The sequence below is a fragment of the Phacochoerus africanus genome, chromosome 2 (genome assembly GCF_016906955.1).
Source record: "Phacochoerus africanus isolate WHEZ1 chromosome 2, ROS_Pafr_v1, whole genome shotgun sequence".
NCBI lineage: Eukaryota > Metazoa > Chordata > Mammalia > Artiodactyla > Suidae > Phacochoerus > Phacochoerus africanus.
Window position 1 is genome coordinate 255,232,191 of NC_062545.1, and position 17,209 is coordinate 255,249,399.

Below are 17,209 nucleotides of genomic sequence, written 5' to 3' on the forward strand. Positions count from 1 at the left end.
GCCAGCACTCCTAAAACCGTTGGCTCAGTTTGCTAGAATTCGGGGCTTTATTATTCTCCTCAAGATAGAAATACTGAGATATAATGTATCTAGGTGATACTACAAAGGGAATCATCTGAGTTAAGGCCATCTATCCAGTGTATCTCAGAGCTGAGAGGACAGCTGTAGGATGGTGCTGTGGATATTGCATGGCTAGATGTAAGGCTTGTATCAGATCTTAAGCTGAATTTTTATATAGTAAAGTTACTTTTGAAAGTTTTTTTAATGCTCTCCTATCAGTATCAAGATACTTGGTTACTGGTTTGAAGCCAAAATGATGTTGGGGTAGGCATACACTGACAATAGACCTAATATTTCTTCAATATTATATATTTGAATCGTTTGAGCACTTTATTCATTTTAGGTGGTGTGGCAGTTAAAACAATTTAAAAAAAAAGCAACAAATATATCTGAAAGAAGTATTTTGTCTTTTCTCTCAAAATTTAAAATAATCAGATAGCTTGCATTTGTGTAATACATGGACCTAACTGGAGTGGCTTGAGAGGAGAAAGATATATTTATATGAGGCCCCTATCTATAATTCTAACATTCTAATGTTCTGTAATTCTAATGCTCAGTATTTATTTAATCTGGGCTATTACTATATAAGGGGCAGTTGGAGTGTCCTGCTTTTGGGTTCATGATTCAAATCTGATAGGACAGAGCAGAAACATGGAAGGGATCAAGAGACATGCGGAGTACTTATATAGAAAGCAGAAATATGTGGCACTTTTTGATTTCATTTTAGTCCTTCTCATAAAGTCATGTATTTTGGGGAAAGCTTCTAGAAGCGCAAGGTACCTATGCTTTTACCCTCTAGCTTCCAGAAATTAAGTTGCTTTGCAAACATGCTTTCCCAATTTTAATGTCAGTGTTAAGATTCCCAAAGGAAATCCTCAATTCATGATTTCCTAAGACAGTCATAGCATTATTTATAAAATATAGTATATATATATATTCATATCCCAATTCAAAATTATGCTTTTCAGTTTGTTTTTCTTTCTTTTTAAAATAACAATTTTATTGAGATATAACTCATGTACCATAAAGTTAACTCTTTTAAAGAAGTTAAAAGTTTTTTTCTTTCTTTTTAATTACTCAATGAATTTATTACATTTTTAGTTGTAGTGATCATCACAACCCAATTTTATAGGATTTCCAACCAACAACCCCAGCGCAAAAAGAATACAATTTAGTGGGTTTTTGGTATATTCAGAGTTGTACAATCATCACTGCTATCTAATTTCAAACTGTTTTCATCGGCCCAGAAAGAAACCCCATACGCATTAGCAGTCACTCTTTCTCTCCTCTCAGCCCCTGTCAACCACTGCTAATCTCCATTCTATCTCTGCCCATTCTGTACATTTCATATAAATGGAGTTATATTTTATGGCCTTTTGCGATGGCTTTCTTGCACTTAGTGTAATTGTTTTAAGGTTAATCTGTGTGATAGCATCTATCAACATTTTTTTCCTTTTTATTGCCAAATATTTCATTGTATAAATATACCATATTTTATCAGTTGATGGACACTTAGGTCGTTTCCATTTTTTTGGCTGTTGTAAATAACGCTGCTTATGACGTTTATGTACAAGCTTTCATGTGGACATATACTTGGATTTCACTTGGGCAACTTCCTAAAAGTGGGATTACTCGGTCATATGCTAACTCTATGTATAGCCTTTTTGTTTCTTCGTTTTCTTTTTTTGGCTGCATGCTGCGGCCTGTGGAAGTTCCCGAGCCAGGGATTGAACCCACGCCACAGCAGTGACCCTAGCCACTGCAGTAACTTGCTGCACCACCTGGGAAATCCTATATTTAGTTTTTCGAGGTGCTACTAAACTGTGTTCCAAAGCAGATTTACCATTTTACAATCTCAGCAGGTTTAAAAGATTCCTATTTCTCCATTTGTTTACTAACACATTGTTTTCTATTAAAAAATATTATCCTGTTGGTATGTGAAGTAGGATGTTGGAGCTTTGATTTACATTACCTTAATGACATCTTTTTAATGTGCTTATTGGCCCTTTGTGCATCTTTTTTTGAGAAAAATCCATTCAGATCCTTTACCCATTTTCTAACTGTGTTGTCTTTTTATCGGTGAATTGTAAGGGTTCTTTATGTATTCTGGTTGTCTTTTATTAAATATATGATTTGTAAGTATCTTCTTCCATTCCCTGGGCTGCCTCTCCCTCCTTTTCTTTCTTCCTTTCTAGTTTTACTTGGCTCAATCACAACATGGTCTTTGATTAATCTTTACATCTTTAGACACAATGTTATCTTTATTAGGCTGATGAAAATCTTTGTACTAAAAAAGTCTACTCTTGTAGAATATAAATAGTACCTTTTCACTTAAATAGTTGTGAATCTGTTTTTTTTTTTGTCCCCCCCTCTTTTTTTTTTTAATTTAAGAGACTTAACCTGACCGAGTTTCTTTATTCTCATTTAATTTGAAAGAATTCAGAAACGAATTTTACAAAGAGGTTCGGTATAACAAAACAGCTTCGTAAGACTGTTGTTTGTGTTGCATATTCTTCTAATAACGTACCCTGCAAAAGCAAGATGCAAATTTTTTTGCATCTGCTTAGTGGGTATTATTAGTCCACTAGTATATGTGAAGTATATGAGACATTGAGGCTCTTTACTAAACCAAATATAAAAATCTTATTGTGTAATTATTCTGGAAGAGAAATCCAGCCTATATGAAAAACAAATCATTTTAATCTGTTTATGGCTATATAGATTATATTCTTAGGTTTTTTTTGTTCTTTCAATGAAATTGCATTTCTTATGGTAGCTATAAAAAGTAGGATGGCCAAGGATAGCACATAATATATACAGTCATAAAATTTAATTTGGCTCTGTTCTCACAAGGAGATAGGTTTGGCTTGGAGTTGAAACTTGAAGAAAAACAGGATGAAGAACTAACTGGTAATAGGCATTTTCTAAGGAATGATCCTGATGTTTTGATCCATTGTTCTGTGGAAGGATATTATATTCTAAGATATTGTTAGCTTTAAAGACACACTGTTTGGACTAGAAACGTCAATGAGACAAAAATCTGATCAATAGAGGTATATAAATTCAGCTTATAATTTACTTTGTAGAGCCCAGATTAGGCTCTGTACTTTAAAAGTTTTATTTTTTGTTTGTTTTTGCGTATTTATTTATAGTAGAATAAATTTATTTTAAACATTTTTTTTTTTAATTTAGAATCTAGAAGTTCCTGTCATGGCTCAGCAGGTTAAGAACCCGACTAGCATCCATGAGGATGTGTGTTTGATACCTGGCCTCCATCAGTGGGTTAAGAATCTGGCATTGCCGTGAGCTGTGTCTGTAGGTCGCAGGTGCAGCTCAGATCTCATGTTGCTTGTGCCTGTGGCGTGGGCTGGCAACTGCAGCCCCAGTTTGACCCCTAGCCTGGGAACTTCCACATGTCGCAGGTATGGCCCTGAACAGCAAAAAAAAAAAAAAAAAATTAAATAAATAAAAATTTAGAATCCAGCACATCCAAATGTATGTGGATGAATATGTACAGATGAACGTTAAGCACTAAATATATAAAGCATACTTAGGACTAAGCAAAGAAAAAAGGTTCTGAAAGAACTAGCTGAAAACAAAATCAGGTACTTTTTATTTTTAAATGAATGTTGTATAAGCTTAAATCTTCATCAAAGCATTGTCGAAGTACTACATATCTTTGGATAATATTTTTAAAATAAATAATTTGACAAATGACTATTGAGTGAGCCAGAAATGAAGAGAGATTATTCCATTTCATTTGGTTTTACTGATGCCATGTAAATTCTATTTTCCTATTGGAAAACCGTCCTTATTTCTGTTCAGAACTAAACTCACAAAGTTATAAAGTGTTAACAAGGTGTAGATAAGACTATTAATTTTCATGTCAACCATATCATAAGGCTCAACCGAAATCTTAGCAAACAGTCGTGAGTAAAGAGGACATACTTTATTAGAATTATTGACTATCTCCCAGTGGCTTAGATTCCATTAATTTTTGAAGTTTTTATGTAAATTTGGGGCATTTGTCATAAATTTAAATTTTTATTGCATCACAAGTTGGGTTTTTATGTGTTTATTTCTCAAATATTCATACATACACACATCTTCCTTTATGATTTTATGCAGGGACCCCTTTTATTAATCAGCTCTTTTCCTGGAAGTTTTATTGTAGCAAGCAATCAACTTTTGCTTGTCAGATTTGTAATATATATGTACTATATATAAAACATAAATATTTTTTTTCTTTTGAAAAGCAAATCTTTATATTTTTCTGATATATTCATGTATGGTTTTTATATAGTAGAAATATTAACTCATAGTCTCATGTATGTTGGAAATACATATCCATGTATATTGGAAATATGTCTTCCCACTTTACACAAAAAAATATGCAATTCGTTTTTTTGATGCGATTTTTCGAAGTACAGATTCTCTCTCTATCTCTCTCTCTCTTTTATTTATTTATTTTTTTGTCTTTTTTAGGGCCGCTCCCGTGACATATGGAAGTTCCCAGGCTAGGGGTCAAATCAGAGCTGTGGCTACTGGCCACAGCCACAGCCATAGCAACTCGGGCTCCAAGTCATGTTTGCAACCTACACCACAGCTCAGGCAACACTGGGTACCTAACTCACTGAGCAAGGCCAGGGATCGAACCCATGTCCTCATGGATACTAGTCTGATTCGTTTCCACTGCGCCACGACGGGAACTCCAGGTATGGATTTTCTTAACTTTTATGAGGCTGCTTTTCCAGCATCTTCCCGTCTGTCTAGTTACCTATCATCTTTTCTGCCTTTGTTATTTTGCTTACGAATGCCTTTCCCTATCTTGAATTAGATAAATATTTATCTATATTCTCCTCCGGTTCTTTTTTGGTTTTCTTTTCCTTCTGTCTCCTTTTTTATCTTTAAAATCAAAATAGGAGTTCCCATCGTGGTGCAGTGGTTAACGAATCTGACTAGGAACCATGACGTTGCGGGTTTGATCCCTGGCCTTGCTCAGTGGGTTAAGGATCTGGCGTTGCCATGAGCTGTGGTGTAGGTTGCAGACGCGGCTTGGATCCCGCTTGCTGTGGCCCTGGTGTAGGCCGGTGGCTACGGCTCCGATTAGACCCCTAGCCTGGGAACCTCCATGTGCTGCAGAAGCGGCCCTAGAAAAGGCAAAAAGACAAAAAATAAATAAATAAATAAAAATAAAATCAAAATATATTTTGGAGTGGAGTTTTTATTCATTATTTTTGCAGGTAGTCAAATGTTCTAACATCATTTATTGAAAACTTCCCATTGTCCACTGAATTGATTTACATACCATACTTTTGTTTATAAATGGGTCTGTTTCTAGATTTTTAATTTTATTTTTTTTAATCTCTTCGTCTTTTTTCTTCTAATTTTTACTAATTGATTATATTTTATATGAAACAAAATACAGAGAAAAAGAGGCATGTAGTCTAAAGCATTAAGTGGAATACCTTTTGACATCTCCTCTCGTAAAATTAAGTTCAGTGAGCTTTTGAACTTAAGTTGTATGTTACTTCTAGTTATTTGGTCTGTATTGACACATAAACAGTGGTTTCTCTTGTCAGAAACAGAAAATCTGAGTTAAAATAGATTTTTAAAGAAATTAATTGCTTAGTAGTCCAAGGACAGATTTTCTGATGAGCTTTTTCCTGGGTTTGAATAATGTCTATAGTTTCTATCTTGCCATTTCTCACCGTGGCTTCCTTTGTATTAGCTTTACCTGCAGATACTTGATACCTGCATGGTCCCCAAGGTGGTTGCTAAGTATTGCTGGGATTCATGTCTAGCAATAGACAGAGCCTGTGTCACAGCCTTCCCACCAACCCCCGAATCAGTCTCTGAAGCATCCAGCTCCCATCCTGGAAACAGTATTGAGACAAGTCCTACTCAGACCACATAGCTACCAGTGTGGGGGATCAGGTAGGGAGGGAGTGTTCTTCCAAGAACATTCTGGGTTCTGATCTTTCTGAAAGAGGCAAGCAGTACCTATTGCTGTTTATGTGGGTGGGATTTTTGTTGTTGTTGTTGTTGTTTGTCTTTTTGCCTTTTCTAGGGCTGTTCCCGCGGCATATGGAGGTTCCCAGGCTAGGGGTCTAATCGGAGCTGTAGCCGCCAGCCTACACCAGGGCCACAGCAACATGGGATCCGAGCCACATCTGTGACCTACACCACAGCTCATGGCGACACCGGATCCTTAACTCACTGAGCAAGGGCAGGAATCGAACCCTCAACCTCATGGTTCCTAGTCGGATTCGTTAACCGCTGCGCCACGACAGGAACTCCTTGTTGTTTTTTGAGCATTTAGTTTTCTTTGTGTGGGCAGATAGAGTTGTTTATATATGTCGTTCAAAGACTGGATGTACTAAAACAGTGTTCTAACATAAGGGATAGAAAGGTATATAAGTAAGCATATGCTTCTATGTATGTGTATACGCATATGTGTGTGTATATATGCATACAAACACAGACACATACAAACATACATACATTATTTTGTGTTCCTCTATCCCACAAGAAATGTAATATCTCTTCTTAGAAGATGGAATAAGACTTAAAATTTGTTTTCTTAGCCATACTCTTTCCTGTATCTTCCTGTAGGAAGACCTAAGACATAAACTCTAAGGGACAAGAGAGGCAAAGTAAAATTCAGGCTCAGTTTATGCCATCATTCCCTCCTTATCATAAAGGGGTGCTCATCTGAGGATTGATATGGCAGTCAGTGCTGGGCATTGAAATAGCAGAGCTTGGCCACTCAGTTTGGAATCAGACATGCCTAGGTTGGTTCCTAGCCCTGCCTCCTGCTGCCCTTGTGACCCTAGTTAAGTCATTTCATTTCTCCGGACTCAGTTTCCTCATTTGTAAAGTCATAACAATGTCTGTCTCACAGGATTGTTTGAGGAGCAAATGCAAAGTATAGGTGAAGCACTTCTCGTGCATGACATAGGATAAACATTCAATAAATAATAGTTTCTACCATTATTAATATTTTCATTTTCATTATCATTGCTGCCATTATTATACTCAGGACTCTTTTGAGTAGTCAAGGAAATTCTAGTTTTATGCAGTTACATCCATTGATCTACTAAAATGGTCCATGGACCAGTGTCACCTGGGAACTTGTTAGAAATGCAGAATTTCAGGCCCCACCCCAGACCCATAGAACTGGAATTTGCATTTTAACAGGATCTCCAGGTGACTTGTATGCACATTGAAGTTTGAGAAGCAGTGATGTAGGAAATGCAGAGGGTATTTATTGACTCTCTTCTGTCTGCACGGTGACTTTGAACACTCTTCCTTTTGAGAGAATTCCCTCCTTTGAGCATCTGTACTTCCCCGTTGGAGAGGCCGGAAACCTGCTTTTCCCTCTTTATATTTCAGTGAGGGCACATCTTGTGATGTGAGGCTTTGGCAGTCAAATGCCCTCACTCTAGACTCTCATCAGAAGTACCTAGAGGAACCTATTTTGGTAAATATGGTCCAGTTTCTAGAGGCAGCAGGAGTAGCAATCCAGTAGTAGTTCTCCCTTTAGAGGCCCACGCAGGGGTTTAGTGGCTGGTTTGTCTCCACCAGGGCAAAGCTGTGATGTGGTCACCTGTAACCCTGATTTCCTGGTGTTCTGGGAGATTGTGTGGCCTCTATTAAATTCTTTTTCTGCCTAAAGTAGCAAGACTGGGCTTTCATTGTTTTAAACGAAGAAGCTAGAGGAATAAAACCTCTGAACCTAGGAAAGATGTTAATCTCTCCCAGATGCTGCATGAAAAATAAAATAATTTTCTTTTTGGCACTAGGTTTGTATTTTCAGCTAAAATAGATGATACCCTTTGGTAAGTAACCACTGCTACAGTATGCCCTATAGCATGTGCTGTCTGGCTGTATGAACTGTAAGCCACTCATATAGGACGGTGAGGGGTAGAGATAGCTTCTCCTCACCCTAAACCTTCTCTCCCTTCCCAATGGGAGTTTTTTCTGAAATATGTCCATTGTGGGAGTTGCACTGAACTGGGAATGGAGAGGGGGTGTTAGTACCTTTGCTTTCAGCTATGGGCTTTAAGGGCAATTTTGGAAAAATGAGAGAAAACTCAGTTCGAGCTTTTTGTTTTTGTTGTTTGGATATGAAATCTTTTCATTGGCACTTTGCATTTGGAGTTTCTCACCACCATATTGAGTATTACTTAAAAATTAATTTTGTGGAGTTCCTGTTGTGGCACGGCAGAAACGAATCCAACTGGTAACCATGAGGTTGCGGGTTCGATCCCTGGCCTTGCTCAGTGGGTTAAGGATCCGGCGTTGCCGTGAGCTGTGGTGTAGGTCACACATGTGGCTCGGATCCTGTGTGGCTGTGGCTGTGGTTTAGGCTGGCTGGCATCTGTAGCCTTGATTCAACCCCTAGCCTGGGAACCTCCATATATCACGGATGCAGCCCTAAAAAAAATAATAATAATAATTTTGAAAGATTAGTTTTTCTCTTAGGTGTACTTTTCTCCATGTCATTTCATAGGAAGCTACTCTTTGCTGAAATGATCTATTTTATCTCTTCACCGTTTTTCCAGTTTGATCCCATGAGAGAGAGATTGACCATGAGAATCACCAGTAGGTAGCCCAAAATAAAAATAATAGGAAATGTTAGAAAATTGACATTTTGTTGTCTCATATATTTCATTCCTTTTCTTCCTTTTTACTGTCCATTTCTTTTTCTCTTGGTGTAATTTCACCCTTGGGTTGCCATCAGTAGTGGTAGTAAAGTGGAAAGTTCCATAGGATTTGGTAAAATGGAGTGAGCCTAAAGCCATTAGGCCTCTTAAAAGAAAGAAAATGGACTAGATGCTTACCTAATTTATTCATGAGCCCCTTCTCTTGTAATGCTGAGGGAGGCATTTATTGATGGAGCTACCAGGCACCCTGCTCTTCAGTCCAGGTGTCTCACATGCGATGTCTTGCACGCACTGTAGTACACATGCAGTCGTTGTGTTGATAAGTCGTCAATATTGAGGACACATCCAGGGGGAACAGTAGGTACCTGCTTCCAGGAGTTTCTAGGACTCACTGCTTGATGTTAGCAACATCATCTAAAAACAATAGATGATGTGTGCTCCATTCCTCCACTTACCTAATTGCACAGTGAGGAAATCAGGCCCCTCCCTTATTATCATATGAGACTGCTTGTCCATAGGAAGAGAGAGCAAGTCAAAACCTTGATGAAATGATAGATCCCTAAACATGTTACTGGACCCTGTGAACCCTTTCAGATACTACTGTCAGCGCCCCTTCCCGTAGCCTTTTGGAGTCTGCTTTCCACCCCTCTAAGTATCACAGATCTTACTCTTTCTCTATTTGAAGATCGCCCGCTCATTCTCCTCGAGTGTCATAGGGTCTCCTCTCTCCTTCCTACGTGCCACAAAACACCTCCTCCCCAGCTAATCAGAAGCCCAGAGTGGTGAGGGGGGTTGTCTTAGGTTTTATCGTATGTAGTATAAAGCCTATGATCAAAATGAGCCTAAGGAGCTGGAGGGGGTGGTCCCTAGCCTCTGGCTGAGAGGCACCTCCCTCCTTTCTTCCTTCCTGTTTTGCAGTTCTTAGAAAAGACAAAGCTTTGGTTTTAAATTAGTTTTTAGGCTTGTTGTCTGCACTGGGGAGAGGTATGAGGAGGAGAAATTGACTAAGTATAGTTATTCTTTTATAAAAAGAAAAAGAACTGACTATATTGTCATGTCTTCTCAAAGTATTTAGGTTTTTATAACCTAAATTATACCAAGGCAGTAAGGAAAACCCATTATACCTTATATGACATATAATATATAACATATATGCCTTATTATAAAGCTGTAGTAATTAAAATGGAATGGTCTGATAACCATAATAAATAGAACAGGATAGAGAGCCCAGAAACATACCTACATACACATGGGAACTGTATATGAACAGAGAGCTGTCACAAATCGTTGTGAGAAGGATGGACCATCCAACGAATGGTATTGCACAATTGGCCACCCATGTAGGTGAAAATAAGCTAGATCCTTACCTCACATTAGACATGAAAATAAATCTCATTTAAAGATCTAAATAGGGAGTTCCCGTTGTGGCTTTGTGGTTAACAAATCCAGCTAGGAACCATGAGGTTGTGGGTTCGATTCCTGGCCTTGCTCGTGGGTTAAAGATCCAGCGTTGCCGTGAGCTGTGGTATAGGTCACAGATGCGGCTCGGATCTTACATTGCTGTGGCTCTGGCGTAGGCTGGCGGCTACAGCTCTGATTCGACCCCTAGCCTGGGAAATTCCATATGCCGCAAGAACGGCCCTAGAAAAGGCAAAAAGACAAAAAAAAATAATAATAAAGATCTAAATATGAGGAGTTCGTGTTGTGGCTCAGTGGTAACAAGCCTGATTGGTATCCATGAGGATGCTGGTTCGATCCCTGGCCTTGCTCAGTGGGTTAAGGATCCTGCATTGCCGTGAGCTGCAGTGTAGTTCGAAGGTGTGGCTGGCATTGCTGTGGCTGTGGCATAGGCTGGCAGTTGCAGCTCCAATTCGATCCCCAGCCTAGGAATTTCCATATGCCACAGGTGTGGCCCTTAAAAAAATATATCTAAATATGAAACTTAAAACCTTGTGAAATCTTGTGAAGTGGCCTTGATATTGGGAACAGTTTTTTAAACAAGACACAAAAAAAGCACAAACTGTAAAGGAAACTATTGAAAATGCTGTCAGCCTTTAAAAATCTTAGCTGGGACAAGGAATATCATAAAGTTAAAAGATAAGCAATAATCTGTAAGATTATTTTAATGTGCAGAAACAAAATATTCATGTATAGAATATGTAAAGAACTGCCACAAGTCAGTAGGGAAAAAGTCAAATAATCCAGTAAGGAAATGAGCAAAGGAAATGAAGAGGTGATTCTAATAAGAGGAAACCCATATACTTAATAAACATATGGAAAATGCTCAGTCTCACTGGTAATCAGGGGAATCCAAATTAAAACAATAAGAAACCACCAGAAAGTCAGAAATCATTCATTTTAACTTCTCCATATGTTGTTGAAAGTATGGGGAACATGCCAGTGGGAATATAAATTGATATGACCACTTTGGAGGGCAATTTATAGTATCTAATAAAGTTAAATAATGTGCATATCATACAACCTTGGAGTTCAGTTTCTAGGCATGTGTCCTAGAAAAACATCCTCATCTATAAAAGGAGAAATGTGCAGGGGTGTACACTGCAACGTTCTTTATGATAACAAGGAAAAAAATCCATTAATTCAATATCTATCAGTAGATACTATCAGTAGGTAAATTCAGATATGGTTTTCAGTGGAGCATATGCATCAGCCATATATGCATTTATTAATGTAGCTAGATCTTGAGAACAGAGTTGCAGGATAATACTTAGAGTACCACAAACATTACTGTGTACTATTGTACATCACACTTCATTTTTTTTCTCTTTTTTACTTAACAAATTTTATTACATTTACAGGTGTACAACAGTCATCACAACCAAACCCTCCTACAGCATGTCCATCCCAACCCCTCAGTACATCCCCCTACCCCCAACCTGTCTCATTTGGAAACCATAAGTTTTTCAAAGTCTGTGAGTCAGTGTCTGTTCTGCAAAGAAGTTCACTGTGTCCTTTTTTTAGATTCCACATGTAAATGATAGCATTTGATGTTGGTGTCTCACTGTATGGCTGACTTCACTTAGCATGATAATTTCTAGGTCCATTCATGTTGCTGAAAATGCTGTTATTTCATTCCTTTTAATGGCTGAGTAATATTCCATTGAGTATATGTACCACATCTTCTTTATCCACTTCTCTGTCGATGGACATTTAGGTTGTTTCCATGTCTTGGCTATTATATATAGTGAAGCAGTGAACATTGGAGTACGTGTGTCTTTGCGAGTCATGGTTATCTCTGGATAGATGCCCAGGAGTGGGATTGCTGGATCAAATGGTAGTTGTATGTTTAGTTTTCTGAGGAATCTCCATACTGTGGAATGCAGACACATTCCACAGTGTCTGCACCAATTTACAATCCCACCAACAGTGTCATAGGGTTCCCTTTTCTTCACACCCTCTCCAGCACTTACTGTTTGTAGACTTTTGGATGATGGCCATTCTGGCAGGTGTAAGGTGGTAACTCAGAGTGGTTTTGATTTGCATTCCTCTAATAATGAGTGATGTTGAACATCTTTTCATGAGTTTTCTTGGCCATCTGTATGTCTTCTTTGGAGAATTGTTGGTTTAGATCTTCTTTTTTGATGGGGTTGTTTAGTGTTTTTTTGTTTTGTTTTGTTTTGTTTGGTATTGAGCTGTAGAAAGTGTTTATAAACTTTGGAGATTAATCCCTTGTCAGTCAATTCATTTGCAAAGATTTTCTCCTATTCTGTGGGTTGTCTTTTTGTTTTGTTTAGGGTTTCTTTGCTGTGCAGAAACTTTGAGGTTTAATTAAGGCCCATTTGTTTATTTTTGTTTTTACTGTCAGTACTCTAAGAGGTGGATCTGAGATGTTTCTGTCACTTATGTCAGAGAGTGTTCAGCCTATGTTTTCCTTTATGAGTTTTATAGTATCTGGTCTTATATCTAGGTCTTTCATCCATTTGGAGTTTATTTTTGTGTATGGCATTAGGAAGTGTTCTAATTTCATTCTTTTCCATGTGGCTGTCCAGTTTTCCCAGCACCACTTATTGAACAGGCTGTCTTTTCTCCACTGTATATTCTTGCCTCCTTTGTCATAGATAAGTTGACTGTAGGTGCATGGGTTTAATTCTGGGCTTTCTATCCTGTTCCACTGATCTATATTTCTGTCTTTGTGCCAGTACAATATGGTTTTGATGACTGTTGCTTTGTAGTACAGTCTGAAGTCAGGGAGTCTGATTCCTCCAGCTGGAATCTTTGGCTATTCTGGGTTTTTTGTGCTTCCAAACAAACTTTAAAATATTTTGTTCGGAGTTCCCGTCGTGGCGCAGTGGTTAACGAATCCGACTAGGAACCATGAGGTTGCGGGTTCGGTCCCTGCCCTTGCTCAGTGGGTTAACGATCCGGCGTTGCTGTGAGCTGTGGTGTAGGTTGCAGACTCGGCTCGGATCCCTTGTTGCTGTGCCTCTGGCGTAGGCCGGTGGCTACAGCTCCGATTCAACCCCTAGCCTGGGAACCTCCATATGCCGCGGGAGCGGCCCAAGAAATAGCAACAACAACAACAAAAAAGACAAAAGACAAAAAAAAAATTTTTTTTTGTTCAAGTTCTGTGAAAAATGTCCTTGGTAATTTGATAGGGATTGCATTGAATCTGTAGATTGCCTTGGGTAGTATAGTCATTTTGATGATAGTGACTCTTCCATATATGTCACACTTTTACATACAGCATAATTAATTATGAAACATGGATGGAAGGAGATACACCTGATATATGATGGTGGTTACCTTTGGGAAAGGGGATAAAAATGGGTGTACAGGAAACAAACTGTATCCATGATATTTTCTTTTAAAAACATGGAATAAGGAATTCCCTGGTGGCCTAGTGGCTAAGGATTTGGCATTGTCATTGCTATGGATCAGGTTTGATCCCTGACCTGAGAACTTTTTCATGCTGCAGGTACACCCCGCCCCCCAAAAAACAGCCAAACAAACAAATAAAAAAACAAAACAAAACAAAAAACATGGAACAGATACGACATTATTAACATTTATTAAATCTGAATGGCAGGAACACAGATGTGTTACAAGAGGCAATCTAGGCATAGTACTCAGTTGTGAAAATCTGTGCACATAGTTGCCTGGATTCAAATCCCAGCTCTGCCACTCATTTTCTGGGTGACTTTGGCAAGTAACTTAACCTCTCTGTGGCTTTGCTTTATCATCTGTAAAATGAAGAAAATGATGTATCTGTTCTCTAGGGTTGATAAAAGGATTAAATTAATCCATGCAAAGCTTTCTGGTTCATGGTAAGCATAATTTAGTATTCTGTATACTTTTCTGTATGTTTTTAAATGTGATTACTTTTAAAATATACATCGTGAGGCATAAATAAAGATGGTTGTAGAATATGAGATGAGGGCATTATGACATTATTGTTATTCCTGAATATAGAGAGGGGTTTTTTTTGGTAAGAAAGCAAACTATACTAATATTGTCTCCCAGTATACTTGTTTATGGATAAAGAATTTGAGAATTATTCTCACAAATTTCATTGTGACTTTTTTCCTTTGATTATAATGTGATGTTGTCATGGGCGAGTTTTTTTTTTTTTTCAGTCCTTCTGTTGTAATAAAAAAAAAAGAAAACCACAAAAGCAAAATGTCTTTTATTATCTATATATAGCACTTTCATTTCTAGCATCAGCACTACCTGAGTTCCATGAAGAAGAGGTTGTTTATTTTACTGATAGGAAACGAGGCACAAAGAAACTGGATGATTTGCTCAGAGTTGCAGTAGGAAGTAGCCTGGTCTTGTCCTTGTTAACTAAGAGAGAACACGTTGCTGCTCTGCACCACGGTCCCTGCCTCTGCCTGTCTTGGTGCAGGACCAGCCTACGCCACTGATTGCTTCCCCTTCCCTTTCTTTCATTTTTAGGTCATGCCTATCACTTTCAAAGTTTGGGCTGCTAGAGTATATCCCAAAGAGATTTTTTTCCCCTGAGAATCATTTTCAAAAAGACCCAGGTTTTATAGAAGGATTCACTTTACCAGAAACAGGAAACAGGTGTTCCGCCGTGACTCAGCTCAGCGGTAATGAACCCGACTAGGATTCATGAAGACATGGGTTTGATCGCTGGCCTCGCTTGGTGCGTTAAGGATCTGGCATTGCCGTGAGCTATGGTGTGGGTCCCAGACACCACTCGGATTTGGCATTGCTGTGGTGTAGGCTGGCAGCCACAGTTCTGATTCGACCCCTAGCCTGGGAACTTCCATGTGCTGCAGGTGTGGCTATAAAAAAATTTTTTTTTTTTTTTTTAAAAAGGAAGAAGCAGGAAATATGTGTCTCAGTTCCTTTTTCTACTAAGCATATGGACAAGTCACTTGCACTGCAGTTTATTTCAGGATCAACCATATGACAGGACTGGTGAAAATGCAGAGATGAATGGCAAATTCCCTGACCCCAGAATATTGTTGTGTAGAGAAGGAGACAGAAACCAGCAACTCCAGCTCCAGGTGTATAGAAGGAGGTATATAAAATGCTGCGAAACCTATGAGAAGCAGCTGACTCAGCCTCAGGGGACACAGGGAAGAATATTTCAGGTAGATGGAACAACATGAGTAAAGGCATTAGAGCATGAACATACGCAGGAAAGCAAGGATTTGAGTGTGGTGTGAGAGTAGATTGCAAAGTAATGAGGAGAGTTGCTGCTGGAAGGCTGGGCTGGAGTCACCTGTAAATGGCTTTGCACGTGATGTCAGAAAACTTAGAGGGGGACCAGAGGGATGCAGTTCATTTCTGTAGATGATCACACTGATAGCGGCGGGGAAGTAGAGGTTGGGGCATGAGAACTGTTTTCTAGGGTAATAATCGCAGTAATCCAGATGGGAAATGGCAGTACGTGCTCAAAGAGGGCAACAGGAAAGGCATAGAGAGGAGAAGACAGAGGTGGATGATTCAGGAATTAGACTTGATGACTTCCTCATGTTTGGCCTCTTGGGATCTCTTTTGCCACCCTCGTATCTCTGTCCAAAGGCATGGCACTGTTTTAAGGAAGGCCAACAAAAATATCTTCAGGACCCAGATATCTGCAGTGAAATCATAATTCTCTGTGTGTAGGATGAAATAACAGTTCAGAGTTCTGAGGCATGCTGTAACCATTTGTTCAACAAATATCCATGGAAAGCTTACCGGGTGCCACGTTCAGGTTGCATATGCAGATATGTATGAACAAGGCAAAGACATGGTTCTTTCTCTCATACTGCCTGCACTGTAATGGGAGAGACACCTCAACTCTTGCCCTCTCAAAACATTCTCAATTAAAAAAAAAAAAACAAACTGGAGTTCCCATTGTGGCATAGTGGAAATGAATCCGACTAGGGACCATGAAATTGCGGGTTTGATCCCTGGCCTAGCTCAGTGGGTTAAGGATCCAGCATTGCCATGAGCTGTGGTGTAGGTCGCAGATGTGGCTTGGATATGGCATTGCTGTGGCTGTGGTGTAGACGAGCAGCATTAGCTCCGATTAGACCCCTAGCCTGGGGACCTCCATGTGCTGTGGGTGCGGCCCTAAAAAGCAAAACAAAACAAAACAAAACTTTAAAATACGTCCTGAACTAAGATGCTGTTAAACTGTGAGTGGCTTTCTAAGACTAAATTGCCTGCCTTTAGATAACATATTTATGAAGACTGGGATGATATATAGCTAAAAGTTGTTAAATGAACAATTAAGCCACTGTGATAAATGAAAGGCAAGTCTTTCTTAGCTGGAAATTAAAAGTATAGAGGCTACCGGCAACTCATTCCACATCATGATTTATTCGAGACACTTTCTACCTATCTAAAAATAACATGAACCTAGTTAAATTAAAATTATAATATTGCTTATTTTGCATAAAACTAGTGATCTGTCTTTAAAAATTAAAAACATAACTGTTTACTAGTTTTCTGGAAGACAAAGTAGAAAATGAGGCTAATTGCTGTCTGTTGAACAAACGCATAATTTTCTGAGAAATTAATCCGTTTTATCAGCTTTTTTCCAATGTTTCCATTTCCTTTTTAAGTATCATTTGTCTTTTTTTTTTTTTTTTCGTCTTTTTGCCATTTCTTGGGCCGCTCCCACGGCATATGGAAGTTCCCAGGCTAGGGGTCAAATCAGAGCTGTAGCCACCGGCCTACGCCAGAGCCACAGCAACGCGGGATCTGAGCTGTGTCTGCAACCTATACCACAGCTCACGGCAATGCTGGATCCTTAACCCACTGAGCAAGGCCAGGGATCAAACCTGCAACTTCATGGTTCCTAGTTGGATTCGTTAACCACTGAGCCATTATGGGAACTCCCTGTCTTAATATTTTGCAAGAAAATCTTCCCAGTTGAGTTTTAATTTCTTTAAAATAGAGTCATTTTTCTACTATACCAATGAAGTAAAACTCTTTTTATATATTTGAAGTTCTCCTGCGTATAATTGAGACTTCTAGATATGCAAAATATACCCAAATACAGC

General features: G+C 38.7%; 1 protein-coding gene across 4 annotated transcripts in view; it reads left to right on the forward strand.

Annotated features, from left to right (window-relative positions):
• The window catches only part of KIAA1958 (KIAA1958 ortholog), a 153,576-nt gene that overhangs the window by 73,862 nt on the left and 62,505 nt on the right, over positions 1-17,209 (forward strand). The window lies entirely within an intron of this gene.